This window comes from Elgaria multicarinata, chromosome 4, assembly GCF_023053635.1.
Source record: "Elgaria multicarinata webbii isolate HBS135686 ecotype San Diego chromosome 4, rElgMul1.1.pri, whole genome shotgun sequence".
In the NCBI taxonomy this organism is placed as follows: domain Eukaryota; kingdom Metazoa; phylum Chordata; class Lepidosauria; order Squamata; family Anguidae; genus Elgaria; species Elgaria multicarinata.
The window spans coordinates 136,766,263-136,781,781 of record NC_086174.1 but is presented as its reverse complement, the minus strand read 5'-3'; the positions used below and the strand labels follow the sequence as shown (position 1 = coordinate 136,781,781).

The following is a 15,519-nucleotide window of genomic DNA, read 5'->3' as shown; positions in this document are numbered from 1 at the left end:
GAGATCCCCTGTGCATCGTATGGATGCACATGGACAATCCAAGGACTACCCTGGGATATAGTGCTGGTGTAGACATGCCCCAGGATTGTTATTGGAAAACAGAAGTGGCACACTGGATTGAAGTGCTATCATAGTACGTTATGGTTGCCGTTGGGTCTATTCCATAACCTTAAACACAAAACTCTCCAAAACATTTTGTGGCAGAAAAGGCTGACCAGGTTCATTAATTTGAAAAAGCATGCTTAAGTTAATCAAATGATATTGAATTATTTCATAACTGGGTAAAGAATGGTTTAAAACATAATTTATAAGTTTAATGTGAAATCGGCACACTACAAAATTGAAACTTCATTTTTTTGCATTTTATCTTTAGTTTATCTTTGCTTTACTTTTATATAGTCTGTTTTGTTATCAGTTAAAAAAAGAGGGGGGGGAGAGGCTGAGCAGCCACAGTACAGTACTTTCCAGTTGGTTCAGTCAGCTCAGGAACTAAGACACTTGAGTCCTCATTTTTTTTAAAAAAAGGCAACAAGTACACTTTGGGCACTGATGTCTATTCTAAAGTTAAGATATTTTTTAAATACTTTATTCAACGCTGGGATCTACTAATCCATTGCAGGGAGGGAGCATCTTGGGAACATTGTTGTACTACCCTGGGCAGCAGTCCGGTAACAAACATGTACTCTAAAGATGTAGATAAGATAAACTTACTGTCAACTTCATGCCAGCAGGGCTTTAAAACTTTAATAACAGAAGGGAAGTGGGAGGTTCCTATGGGACATTCTGTGTTGTCAGTCCTAGCATTTCCCTAATCCTCGTTACCTCCTTCTCCCTTCGTGCTTCTCATTCCAGAATTAATCAGTTTTGTACCAGCAAGGAGTGAGGAATGAAAATGTTAGCAGGAGGAGGAAGAGGAATTTTAGTCCTCTTGTTGATCAATCGCTTCATGCTGATAAGAGTCAGGATGCTTAATTATGAAAGGTGGAAAACAGTTAGGAGAGGTCTTCTCCAACCTAATGTCCTTCATAGGTTTTGGACTCTCAGCTTTCCTGCCCATTAGAGATGCTTGCTGGGGCTGATGGGAGTTGAAGTTCAAAACATCTGGAGGGCACCAAGTTGGGGGAGGCAGAAGTATAGTCTTATTTAGTAACTGCCAAAGCATCCCCTTCTGCAGGGTATATTTGGAGTGGTTCCTTGGCAACCAATCACACAACGCTATCATGTACATATATACATACATACATACAATATACATACACACACCATGCAACCTTCTTTAAATCCTCAGGAACTGCTGGCACAAAGCTATCTTTCACATTGCAGTTCTGATGGTTCATATTCATTCAAGGGAAATTATGTGCGCTATAACAGAGGATGGTGTGAAAGAATGGGGTTGTGGTGGGTGGCCACCATTCTAAAGGCAGAGCCACAGTTTTCTGCTTTGGGATGGCTGCCAGAATGAGCAACAAAAGTAGCAGAATTGTATTGCGTAACCATAGGAAGTAGCAACATGAAATTAAAACTGGTAAAATAAATCAAATTTCAAATTAGAGGATGAAGAGACGGGTGGGTGGGGGTAGAATCTTACTGAGCCAATGATGTCACAGAGTACAAATGGCAGCCAAGGCATCACATAAAATGTGATGCACCTATGTGCTTTGAAAATGCAAACAAATATACATTTAGCCGTTGGAGATCAAATTAATAAATGTTACATGGAGTGTGCAATTAGTGAACGTACATGTTTATGTATTAGTCTTTATACATTAGCTACCTTCAGGCAGACAAATCATGGAGGCAGCCCATAGCGAAGTCCATGCCCTGTCCATGTCTACCCGTCAGTCAGCTGAAGTAGTGTCTATGGGACCATCATTTTAACAAGGTGCTGGATATCAGATTCCTTGGTATATCCAGAAATTGGATGTACACAGTTAATCTCTATGATGGGCAGTGTCCAACACTGGCAGTCCACCAACACCAATCACAGTGCGCTAGTGGGAATGACTGCTGGTGCAATACGAAACCAGTACTTCAAGGTGCAATCCTGGAAACTTGCTCAAACTAGCACTTCTGGAACACAATAAGTCAGCACCACTGGCTTGTCCCATTCTGAAGTGTTAGTTGGGCCTAGTTTCTGGTTTCATTTAGTAACACTAAGTTTTTACCACTTGGCAGTATTATCCGGTATTATCCAGACAATCAAGCTATCCCAAGGGCAAGGGTGCTCACTCCAGGGAAGATTAACAAGCAAATGTGAATGGTGGTTTCCTAATGCAGCCATACAGACTGGCCACTATTATTATTATTATTATTATTATTATTATTATTATTATTATTATTATTCTGTACAGCACCATGAACATTGATGGTGCTATATAAACAATAATAATAATAATAATAATAATAATAATAATAATAATAATAATAATTCTTTTATCCTGCTCTTTAGCCAAATAAAGGCTCTCAAGATAGCTTACAAAAATATTTCTTAAGATAGTCTCTGCCCACAGGCTTACAGTCTAAAAAACATGACACAAAAGGAAAGGGGATTGGGAGGGAGGAGGAAAAAAGAAGAAGGAAATTCAGGCAGTAGAGTCTTAGTTACAAAGTTCAAAGGCACACATATTTTCTGAGTTGATTATTCTTTGGTATTGTTAATACATATGAGTGAAATAAGTAACCTGTGAAGATGCCCTAAGTAGAAAACTGCTAGCATCTAGAATTATCTGCATGTACGACAACATACAAGTATTTGCTGACAGCTATAGTTTATCCAATTAATAAACTGAAGATTCGCATTTGGATAGCTCAGCTCACTTAAGGATTAATTGGCATCTGTATATGTTTTCAAATACAACAACAACAACAACAACAACAACAATAATAATAATAATAATAATAATTTCCTTAAAACTTTATAACAATGCCATTTGCTCACAGAATGCCAACATTTGCAAATGCAGATTTTTTGCGAACCATGTCTGAAAGGTGTAGTAAGTGCAGTTTGCACCTCAGGTGCTTAAGAATAGGAGAGGAAGAAAAGGGGGACAGTAGAATAAGAAGGAAAAAAAGTAGCTATGGATAGGTTTAACGGGGCCAGCAGCGGAAGAGAAAGGAGTTGCGTTTTTATTCAAAGCTATAGCAGAAGAGACAGTGAATAGACAATCCGCTAAGTGAAAAATCAATTGTGCAGGTAGTGGGAGACAGTTCCGCTTCAACACTTCATGGACAACATGCTCTTTCATGTTACGGATGTGTCACCATTCATTTGAGAGCCAACTTGCTCCTTTGTTTCCAGTGCCACAGATTTCATTTCCTGGATCCAAAAATCTATAGTGACCCACACACTGTTTTAACTCTAAGCTGAGAAAGGTGAAACTTGGTAGGCTATGTAGTTCCATGATGGTTACTGGTGAGCTGCTGCTGCAGCAAAAGGCTATTCCCAAGTGGTTTGTACCCAGTGGTTTATTAGATTATATTTAAGGAGGGAATTACCTATTGCCCTTCTGGTTGCAATAGTACTCACAATGCCAAACCAATGACCTTCAATTAACAGTACAAAAACAGCCTATGTTGAAGTGAGAATATCCCTTACACCAGGGGTAGGTGTATATCAGTGGTGGGGTCTTCCCTGCCCCTCCTCCTATGAAACCCAACATCCACCCACTGGAGTTATCTATTGAATCACACTGCGATGACGTGCATAAATGTACAAAACTACATTTGACTTACTAGAAATTCGAGTTTAACGTAGAACTCTAAAATTGCTATCAAAGATGTTCAGAGACCAGGTCAAAGGTAACCAATTAATACCTTTGTTTTACAGATACACAGCCAAGCTAAGTAATAAGCAATTAGCACAAAGCCATCCATGGCAGTGTTCTTTCTTTCTTTTTCTTTTTTTCACTTGCAATTTTAATTGCTACCGTTAAAAGTACTGGGAGTCAGAAGCTCACCTAAGATCCTCCAGTAGGTCCTGATCTGCCTTCCATATGTCCCCGGCTTATACGGTCAGATCAATTTCAGCATGCCACCATAACATAATGCAAAACTTCAGTTGCTCAATGTCATGCCTACACACTTTAAAGATAGCATCAGGATCAGCAGTGATGGAGAAATTGATAAAAAGATACACAGAAAGGGGGGGTGGAGGGAGGAAGAGAAAAGTCGTGATTCATTATTCACCTTTCAGCCCAAATTCCACATACCATGGCTTCTTGTTGTTTTTACATTTGCTCTATTTTTGAGGCATGTGTTATAGCAGTAAATGATTCACAGACAGTGGCCTACATAAGAACAACTGTCAGAATATATTAGTTTAAATACTTAGATTGCCATTTTAAGTTTACTTATGAACTTGTTATTTAAAAGATTCTTTCAGTTAAACTGGTATAGGAATGCACCATCAACATTGATCAATTCAAGTAAACAGGGTAGGCTGGGTGTGGGGACAACAGATGAGATGCTTGAGAAGAATGGTAATTCTTTATGAAGCAGCTATCATCGGGTTATATCTTACCTATATATAATTGTCTAGGCAAGCCCTGGGCAATTTTGGTCTGCGGATATAGAATTTCACTACTCCATCTCATTTCCCTGAGAAAATAAACATGCCCACAATTGCAGTGAGAAGCAAATCCAGAAGGAAATTTAGGTTACAAACACTAAAGCAAACACAACACAACCAATACTCAAGGCTGAGTATGGGTTAAGTGTAGGTTGTTGTCGAATCATGGGTTGTTGTCAAACTGTTGGTGGTTGAGTGAACCCAGCCACACTAACAAACCATAGCTTGTTAACCACAAAAAAAAGATGAAGAGAACCCATGATTTGTTGTTAGGTTGTGAACAAAAGGTAGTTCTTCATTTGTCAGGGCAACTTGGTTCACACAACACAACAACCCACAGTTCAACAACAACCAATGGTTCAACCCTGTCAGTTAAAGGTTGCTTTTCTGTATATGAGAGATCGTTTTGTGGTAAAATATCTGATTTTAAAATTTAAGCATTACAAAACGACACATTAAATCATATATTATGTTTATTATTACAGGCTTCTTACTAGACCCATGAAATAGCAAATCTTCCCAGGTATTAGACTGCAGGGGATGCTATGCTGCATCACGCCAGGATCATCGTGAAATCCAAATGGGTGATCATTGTCTCTTATTTCATGACATACAGCTTCTTGAACTAATTAATGCTTTCATTTCTCAAATTAAGAATATGTATGACTCTGCCAATCGAATGGCATGGATATTTATTTATCCATCTCATGGAAAAATAACTACTTTGATCTGTTAATGCCATCCCTTGCTCCTGTCAAGTTCTGGATGCTTCTTACAGCTTCACCCTAAGCATGCTAACTGAGAAGCCCCACTTTTTCAATGGGGCTTACTTCCCAACAAGCATGTGTAGGATTGCAGCTATAGCTTTCAGGTTCTTCCTTAGTATTCTTGCATATGTAGAGACAAAGCCAAACAGAAATCTGTCTTTGCTGCCTAAGCACTGTGTGTAGACTCTCTGAACAAGGCTTTGGATTATGCTGCTAGATTACAGAAACACTCTATTTATTTATTATTTATTTATTTCATTTCTGTACCACCCAATAGCTGAAGCTCTCTGGGCGGTTCACAAAAATTAAAACCATGAAGAGCATAATCAAGTTGCAAACCCACAATTCCATTATAGCAGTCAGTTAGTATGGAAGTTCATTCAGGAAATATAGGAATTGCAAAATAGAAAATCATTTTCACTTACTGAATTAAATAACTCTTCCACCCTCGCCCAATAATTTAAATTACTTTGACTTACATCCATCCAGCCTAATTTGGAATTGCAACAGAAGTTTCTGGTATGTGGTCATAGAAGGGATTTCAAATGCTTTGCAGGCAAAAGGTCCCAATTGCAGTCCCTGCCATCTCCAGGTAGGGCTGGAGACACTCCCATCTGAAGCCCTAGAGATCTGCTACTAGTCAGTATACACAATAAAGGGCCAGATGGTCCAATGGTCTGACTCGGTATAAGGCAATTTCCTAAGTTCCTATGATGACGGAAAATGATTTAGGTATTTACTGTGTTAAAATAGCATAAGATAAAATACCTTTATTTACCTATGGCCTTAGCTAGACCGGGCAAAATCCAGGGGTGAACCCCGGGATCGTCCCTGTGCGTCCACATGACGCATAGGGGATCCTGGGATCAGGGAGGGATGATTCCTCCCTTGCCCTGGGATCTCGCCCTCCCCTTTGGACCTGCTTTGTCTGCGGTCCCAGGCTGAGCCCGAGACCACGGAATGTATGGCCCGTTGCCACAGCTTGACTGGGAGCTGCGCCCATCGGGGGTAGGGTGGGGAGAGAGGGGAAATTAAGTTAAATTTTTTAAAAAACCTTACCTTTGCGCACCATTCGTGCGCTCTGCCTTCTTTAAAAAATAATTTAAAAATGGCGGGCGTGACACCTCTCCTCCTGAGGTTGTTACGGCTTACGTGTAAACGGAGGAAGTATCTCAAGTTAATCGCAACTCGAGATCTTCCCTCCTCCATCGTGGGATAGAAGGTAGGTCTAGCTAAGGCCTCCGAGAACATAACTAAGCAACAAAATGAGATCTTTCATGGGTTTGCTCAGAGATTTTCTGAACCGCATTATATTAATGGCCAATATCACACACTGTTGAAGTGAATGCTAAAGGTCAGTTGTATTGCTAGGGGGGAAATCCTTCCTTCTGTTTGCTGGTCCCAGTTGTTTTGTTCAAAACCAAGATATAACCAGCAAGCACATCTAGTTGCATAAAAATATTAACCGGATGCTCTGGATGTTCAAATGTTTTTCCAGCACTGGTTCAGAAAGCACTGTTAGCGTTTATAAGTGCCCCTGTTGCAAAGCAGGAACGATGGAATTGGGGCGGGTGGGGAAGGGGGGTTGGAGAGTTAAAAGCTTTTTACAAATGCAATTCCCTTTTCATATACAGGAGAAAAAGAGATTTCTAAAATCAGACAAATGTAGATGACAGCAGTGGCTTTTATATGTAGGGGATTTCTTGTTTCATTTGATTCAACAGATAGATTAAAGTAAACTTAAAAGAAAAATTCAAGATACATGCAGGGAGGAAAATGAAAAAAAGATTGTAAAAGACTTAAAGTAAATAGCTCCTGGCTAACACTCACTTTGACTGACTTGCTGGATACTACAGACTCTTTTCCCTTTCTGAAGTCAAAGTATTTTTTTGATCCAAGTGCCAAAGACTGGAAACACCCTCTTTGTATACCAAAACATGTTATATGTGTGATCTTCTAAGTGCTTCGTGATGTAAATTAGTGCTTGAAACCCGGGCCTTTCATCTTCAAATGGGGGTAGGACTAGAGTCTGGCCAGACCTCTTAGTTCTTTCAACATACGATAAACACATTGCAAGTCAATAAAACAAGCATATGTATTGGCTGAGTGTATAGATTAATTGAGACAGCCTTTGAGTTAATCATCTAAACAAAATAACCCTGAGGTGTGGGGAGAAGTTTAATTTTTCAAACAGAAGCACAAAGTTTGGGATATTTTCTTTGCATAAAAAAAATCAGAAAGTATAACTGTTGTAGCTAGTTTGATCAATATTAAAGTAGGCATTAACTGAGAAAAGGGAATTCTTACTTGGTGAATTTCTGTTTTTCACATAGGTAAGAAGGCATTCAATAGACAACTAGGTAGCCTTTCTAGGAACAGGAAAACAGGGGTAATAATCTCTTCCTGGAATGAAGATGAAGTACAGTATATCAATCTCTGGGATGGCTAAGCATTTTAAGAGTTGAGGAAAAAATATAGAGGAAAATACAGAGAAAACTGAAACTCTAGGGGACTAAGAATGGCTACAAAAACATCGTAACTAGCCCAAATCTGCAAAAGGCAACAGAATGGGTGAGAACACAGCCTTCCAGTACTACTATGTAATCTATTAATGCATTGTGGCTTACTGAATTTGATCGTTGCAATTTGATTTTATTGTTTTATTTGTAATTGTTCATATGCTACTTTTGGGGGCCTCCTAAAATGCATGAAAGAGCCAATAGTTCTTGCCTGCAAAGCAGAGTCCAAACCATCCCTGAAGGAAGTGGTAAGATGTTGTTAACTGCGGCTTTCCAAAACAGCTACATCAAAGCAGGAAGGCCTCCCAAGTACTGTTGTATGTGCATGCAGCAGAAGACATATACTTTTACCTCCCTAGCTGTCCCTTCAGGGTCTGCCTCTCAACCTCAAGGTAGTTAAATGCAACATCCAAAGATGAGGTTGAACATCCCTAATGAATCAGGTCTCTCTGTAATGGCATCTGCCAGGGATCCTTCACTCATTTTTCACTCATTTTTTTACTTATGAACAGACACCTGCTCCACCTGATCTTAGCTACAATGTTGGAAACAATCAGGGAGCCAGGCCTTAACCAATCTGTGGTTTCTGAATAATTTGGCCAATTCATTTGCCTGTATGAATGCAGCTCTTGGCAATAAATAAATAAACGCCCAAGTAGAACCAGAGCTTGTTATTGTAAAAATGTTAAAACTTCTGCCAAGTGTGATTTCTGCTCTGTGATCATTCTAGACTGCTAGCATCTCATCCAAGTTGATAGAAAGAATGGCCTTCAAAGTTAGGACAGCAACTGAAACATCTATATTCCAAATAAACAGTCTTGAAGGGAACCAATGGGAAGGTGAGGTGTGTGTGCCTACTGGCTTGAAGGATCTGGATGTAGATGGTGAAGGGTCTTTCTGGGCAGCAGGAGTACCAGCTGAAGGGAGCCAGTGGCCTCAGCCAGCACTTTCAGAAAATGCTCTTATAGGAAGAGTCTGTACTAGAGTAATTTCAAGGACTTACTACTCTCCCCTTCCCCTTCCCTTCCCTTTCTCTCCCTCTCTGTCAGAACGCCAGAAATCCACAGAGGAGACAAAACAAGACAAAACATAGTTGACTGTGGGGAATACCATGGGAAAAGCAGACAGGACTTTTTTTTAGGTATCAATCCCAATAAAACCACCTGGAGAAAGAGATGGTCGGAGCTTGGGAAGAGGTGCCCTGAAAGCTGAACCCAGCAGTTTGCAAAGAAGGAGCTATCATATTGAGCTTTCCTTCATGGGAAGATACTGATAGTGGTCTCACAAGCAACCAGGGTTGATGGCAAACAGTCTCTAGCCTTACACTAATTGGGGTGGGTGGGTGAATGAGAACATCTTGAAATAGTGGCTTTTTAACCCTTGCTGTAGAAGCAGGAGAAATTTGGGTGGGACCTTGCACCCTTTAGGAAGAGGACTTGACAGGCCAAAGGTGGAGTTTGGCATTTCCTGCCAAAATGCTTCTCTCAGCCATTCTGCCTTGATGGAAGCAGGAAAGGGGAAGAGTCTAAACCCTATGGCCACAGCTAGACCTAAGGTTTATCCTGGGATCATCCAGGGTTCGCCTCTGCCTGAGCACTGGATCCCCTGTGTGTCACCTAGATGAACAGGTTTGACCCCTGGACGATCCAGGGATAAACCTTAGGTCTAGCTATGGCCTCTGTGACACAAGAAGAGTGGCGTGAGGGCTGGTTTTAACATTAACCAAGGTAGAAGTGAGACTCAATAAGGTAGTGCTCAATATGAGCAGATGCTAAAGACCCCTTCTAGGGAAAGTTGTAGGTATGAGAGAAGAGCCAACCCCTTACCCCTAATCAAGCCTCCTTTATCGGAGGGGAAGAGAAGGAACGTTGTAAGCCTAAAGCTCTACAAAGACCAATAACTTAAAATGTCTATTTCTTTCATAGTGATGTTGTTCCAAAATGCACTTTAAAAGAAAAAACTACTACTACTACTATTCGGATGCTGAAATATTATCTATTTTCTTCCTCCTTTAATACAAGCGCTGAATTCCAAGATTTGATCAATAAACAAAGGAGGAAGCTGCACAAATTGTATGCTGAAACATCAAGAAACAAGTGATAATCTGCTTCTCTCAAAATATTTTCATTTTAATTCCCAAGCGAGCATAATAATGACAATTTGATGACAAAATGTTATGTGAAAAGCTCTCTTCAAGATTACCATGTATCGCTTATTGAATTTTTGTCTGAAGAATCACTGTTTAGATCACTGGTTTCCTTTCAAAAACAAGGGCAGAGTTTATTATCACAGCTCAGCTTCAAACAGACTCAAACATCTGGAGCAAAGACAGATCAACAACAGCCAACAGATGGACTTTACAGAAAATATCCAGGAGCAGAGGTCAAGACGAATGAAACCACTGTGCTGGCTTTGGAACTTGACTTCTAATCTCCAGACTAAACATATCCAAACAGCAACTACATAATGTCGAAGCTTAGGGAAATAGTACTTCAATTTGGCTGTTAACAAATGGAAATATTTTTTCTACACTGTAGTCATTTTTAGAAATATGTTCATATTATAAATCTAGCCAATTTTTTTTTCTGTAGTACTAACTTAATTCTTTACAGTGGATGGTGGAACCAATGTGGTATGGAAATACAGGGGGGAAAAATAAGATTGACTTTCTTTAAAATAACTTTATTGTCTCCCTTTCCCCTTTCTGCAACTGTTTCATTTGGCACTTACAGTTATTAAAAAGATTTAGGAAAACTTTTGCCTATCATAAAGTGAAAACCAGAGGTGCATTTGGATTCCTATTCTATTGCTACAAATACTCCTAAAAATCGGCTGGTTTTCCTTTTATTCTCCAACATACTTTCTCCTTCCTAGCCATGTTTACAAGTTAGAAAGCAACAATCGTGCATTAATTAAATATATTTATTCAATGATTGTAAAAACCTGCCAGTTTAAGACCAGAGTTAATAGTATCTCATTTTGGCTCTAGCTCCACTAAGCCAGGAAATTGGAAGCTAAGTCTGATGCCTTATCTGGAATGCCCCATGATCTATGATGATATTGTGCAATGTCACAAACTCTGCTTGCTTACAACTTGCCCCCCATGCACTCACACTTTTCCTTAGTCTTTCAGGCCTGAAGAGGAGAATGACGTGCCTGAGACCAGTAAAGATGATCCATTTTGTCTTGCTTAATGAACCATCTGTTTTGGTTCTGAACCTGTTTTGTATGGACCAACTTCAGACAAAAAATTCAGTAAGTGTTACATGAACCTTACTGTTTTGCTAGAGGAATCCTACTGTGATTTGACACATGATGGTTTGTTGCTTACGTCAGTAGTTGGCAGGATGAGGGAGCCCTCTTCTAGCCGTAAGGCTAGAAGCTCCATCAGGCAATATAGGATTAGGTCAATGTGTGGCATCTTTGCTGAACAAGAAAAAATGTGGATGCATGGAGGGTTACACTTTTTTGTAATATGCTGTGTAAGAAGCTAAAGTAACCTACAAAGAGTGGGCAGCAGACTCTGACATTATGACATTCAAAACCAGCAAAACAAATGGAAAGCAAAGCCCACTAGGCATAAAGAGCAAGAGTCATAGTTTTCTGAAGCCAGGGTGATAGCAATGTGAAATAATCTGTCATGTGGTGTTAAATCAATTGCTTGGCCAAGCAAAAGGGTTCAACCTAGAAGAACTGAGCTAATATCTTCCTATCAGAAGAGCATACAAACTATAGTATCTGGCTATACATATCTGGTAACTGGAAACACAGAGGGCTGAAAAAGCTGATGAATAATTAATAGAATTTCCTAGCTATAACATCTAAATTTTTCTACCCTTCCTGTCAGTGGAAAATGAATGGAGGTCAATTACTTCTTGCCTAGAGCATGCCAATGAATTTGGAGGCAGATGTCAAAAGAGAACACACAGTCCTGGTCTTGAACTTTGTATATACGTTCCAAGGTTTGCAACGTAGGTAGGGTAGAAGATAGTTTACCTCACAAATCCAGCAAGTGCAATGTCTGAATAGGCAAACTGAAAGGCTTGACTATTAATAGGTGGTGGGGGTTTGTTGAACCTCAAGCCCTAGGGACCTAATTTGGAAAACTTGCTCCGAGCAGAGTTGGAGAACTTCTATCACTGAGGCTGGTTTAGCATCTCCCACTTCATGGTCTGGAGACAGTTCAGACCTACACTCCGTGCCCTCCAAAGAAGAGCTAACCCCTTCCCCAAATCCACACTAAAGGCTCCCAAGTAAATTTTACATGATAGGTGGGGGAACTGAGGTATCATGGAAGGTACTAAAGATGGTTGGCTTAGTACACGGCGTGTTGATACCAAAGCTGGAAACTGATATCACAGAGCTGGTGGTGGTAGTTGCAACAAATAGTACCCTCTGATTCTACATCTGCAATAAATAGTGCCCTTTTTGTTATCAATCGTGATGCTATATGTGAGATGTGTGTGTGAGAAAAATATTAGGCAGCCCCTGTATTTGGTAAGGATATAGAACAGCGTTCCCCATCCTGCTGTCCCAGCATTCCTGACCATGGAACATACTGACTTGCAATGATGGGAGCTGTAGTCCAACATGTTTGGAGGGCACCAGGTTGGGGAAGAGCTGCTCTAAACAAAAAAGAGAAGTAGATGGCCCTAAGTTGTTTGTCATCAATTTCCCACAACCCCACAGTCACCTCTGCATATCCTATTCTCCATCCTGCCCTCATGGTTTATCTGCTTTGGGTGAATGAGAATTTCACTGGCACTTTCTGCCTCCTTAGGGAGGATGTGGCGTTAAGGTTTGTGAGCCTTAACTCCCAATTTCCCTGCTTTTTGGTGCTTGGTTGAAAACTGTAGAGCCTTAACGTAGTTTTGTAAACCGTAGGTTTTTTGTTTAATGAATTTCATGGCTTTGTGTAATGGATGATCAGACCAGATATTAAACGGTTGAGAACCAAACCAGAGTCAGCCAGGATGTTACACCATGTTGCCATCCAATATAAAATCAAAGCTTGTGTTATGTGTTGAACTCACTTTTCAAATTAATTAATTAACAAAAATGCTTACATCTCCCTCATTTTTAAAGATAAAAAGATGAAACTTCGCAGCATGGTAGCACTTAAATAGGGATTTAGCCATGCCAAGTTTGAATCAGATACGTTCATATCTTGATTTTTAGGTTTTTTTTAAAAAAAATCAAACTTTTTAAAAAAATCCTAAAAAAGAAGGCATGAACCAATCTGCTTCCAACTTGGCATGGCTCAACTCTTGCACAGGCTGCATTTCCATTCCTAGATATTTAAAGTAAGACCCATTGAATTTCCTTTTCGAGTTTATGAACATTAGAATGACCCAACCCCCAATTACTGCTTTATAATGGAGGAATGCAGAACCTACTCACCGCCTATAACTACATGTGTCCATGTAAATATTCATTCCATCAGCAATGTAAGATGCCATCTGCACATGTCTCAGGAAGCATCTGTTGTCCCAACAACCTGGTAGATTCCAATCTGAGGCATGCTCACAGTTCCAAATGTGGAGTTGCCATCACCTGGGTTATTTGTGAACTTAATACCATAAATTGGTTCCACTACAAGTACAGCAAAGTGGAATACCCTGAGCAGGATCTGCAACTTAAGGAGTTGTCACACCTTCAATATTTCTTTCCAACACATACTCCAAACCTGGACATCTGAGACAACACTAAAGTCTAGAGATGAACTTTGCAGCAGGGGAGGATGCAGCACTGATTCAGATTGGGCCTGATATTGTGGTAAACACCCTGGGATGTACCCTCTTAAGGTCTTTGGAGGATAAGATTAAAGTCAGGACAGACTCCAGCTTGGAACTAGATTGGAAGTGCTTTAATCTTAATCCTGATTTTTGGGAGCCCCTTTCAGGTAGTTATAAATGAGTTGAATGCACATTTATGTTTAGTGGCTGGAGACTCTGAAACTGATTGCACACCAGGGATGAAAAGTAATAAACTAGGAGGTATCAGCTTTAAGGCCAACTTAAATGCTCAGAAGAAGCCTTGATACCTTCACCGGACAAAGTCACATTAGAAGAGGTTGCAACAAGATCACTTTCAAAAATAAAAAGCATGGAGATGAATGATTCTTTCTAGCTTGCTTCATTAATTCTTCACATTGAGGGCAACACTATTTTCTGTTGTTCTCCCAAACAAAGGTGACATTGACCATCAGTGTTGGTATCAGGGACTCCTCCGGCCAATACACTTTCAATCAATCAATCAATCAATCAATCACTGCAATCCACTCCATCATAAGTGCTCAAGTGGGGGAAAACTACCCCAAACTAAACTATTCCAATAATAATAATAATAATAATGTGGTGAGGCTACACTAGAGAAATCTACCTAACCATAAAAACTAGAACACTAAAAAATTGTCTTCAGTGATGTGCTTGCAGTTACTCATGTGGGAAAATGGGAGAGAGGGCAAACCACTCTACTCAAGGACAGACACGCTCTAGAAGGTCCTGCAGATATCTGCACAAGCCAAGAGTCCAGATATTGCACTTTGAGATCACAAAAAGACTATAATTTGCAGGGGACAGTTCACATGGCTTGAGCTGTTTTTACTCTGAAATACACAGAGCAAGTGAAGACAGATGTGAAACTGAGCATCCCGGAAAACATAATTAAGAACTATGGGTAAAAATTGTCCCAAATTGCCTAAATATTTTGACCTTAAAATACAGAAATCTCATAAAAAGAGCCTCCAAGTGACTTCCTTTTAGGGCACACTGCAGTTGCTTCAGTGTATGCATTTGTAAAATATGACAATATTTGAGAGAAAATCATTGTTTAACAACACTGGCATTCTGAGCCAGTCTATCACGTAAAGAGATAGACTGTAAAAGCGGAAGCCCAACAAAGAAATTGTTGGGTTTTTTTTTCATGAGATATAATCAGAAGATGGATGAATAGAAAGCATGGCTGTGCAGAAAGAAATGGAGCTGTTGAATAGGTTGAAGTCATAGGATATGGCAACAAACTCAGTACAGAAGTGAATGGAGGGATGAATATGTCTTCAAAGATACATGCTTGAGCTACTTGGGAGATGACACAGACCTGCTGACCTAGTTTGCACATAATAACTACTTAGAGCATGAGTTGAGTATAGGGTATCATTAAATAATTGCTTGTTGTTGTCATTACATGTGAACCTTAGACTATGATTTAGCTATGGGTTGATAACCACGAACAACCCAGAGTTCATAATCGAAAAACAAACCATGGATTCTCTTCCTGGGTTGTTTGTGTTGAACAACACATAGTTAAACCATAGTCCATGGTTCGCACAAATCGACAACCCACGATTCAATGACAACCCATACTCCACCTATACCCAACCTATATTCTGGGTTGTCATTACGTCTCCGACAGCAACAGAAAGTTGTAAATACTTGTGGATGCAAAGATGAGAAGTTGTTGGGAAGAAATGTTGATGACTTGTGCTCATGAATGATATGCTGGGCTTTTCTAAGACAATTTAAAAAGTAATAAGAAGTTTTAGTAAGTAGCAATCATAAAGCAAAGAAACAGATAAAGTTTACGCATTATATGCCCTAATTGGGTCAAACAGATCAACAGTATCACTGTTTAAACTACCCTGTAACATAAAGGTATACACAGGAAA

At 39.8% G+C, this 15,519-nt stretch overlaps 1 protein-coding gene across 1 annotated transcript in view; it reads right to left on the bottom strand.

Moving 5' to 3' along the window:
• The window catches only part of KLHL29 (kelch like family member 29), a 373,733-nt gene that overhangs the window by 274,076 nt on the left and 84,138 nt on the right, over positions 1-15,519 (bottom strand). The window lies entirely within an intron of this gene.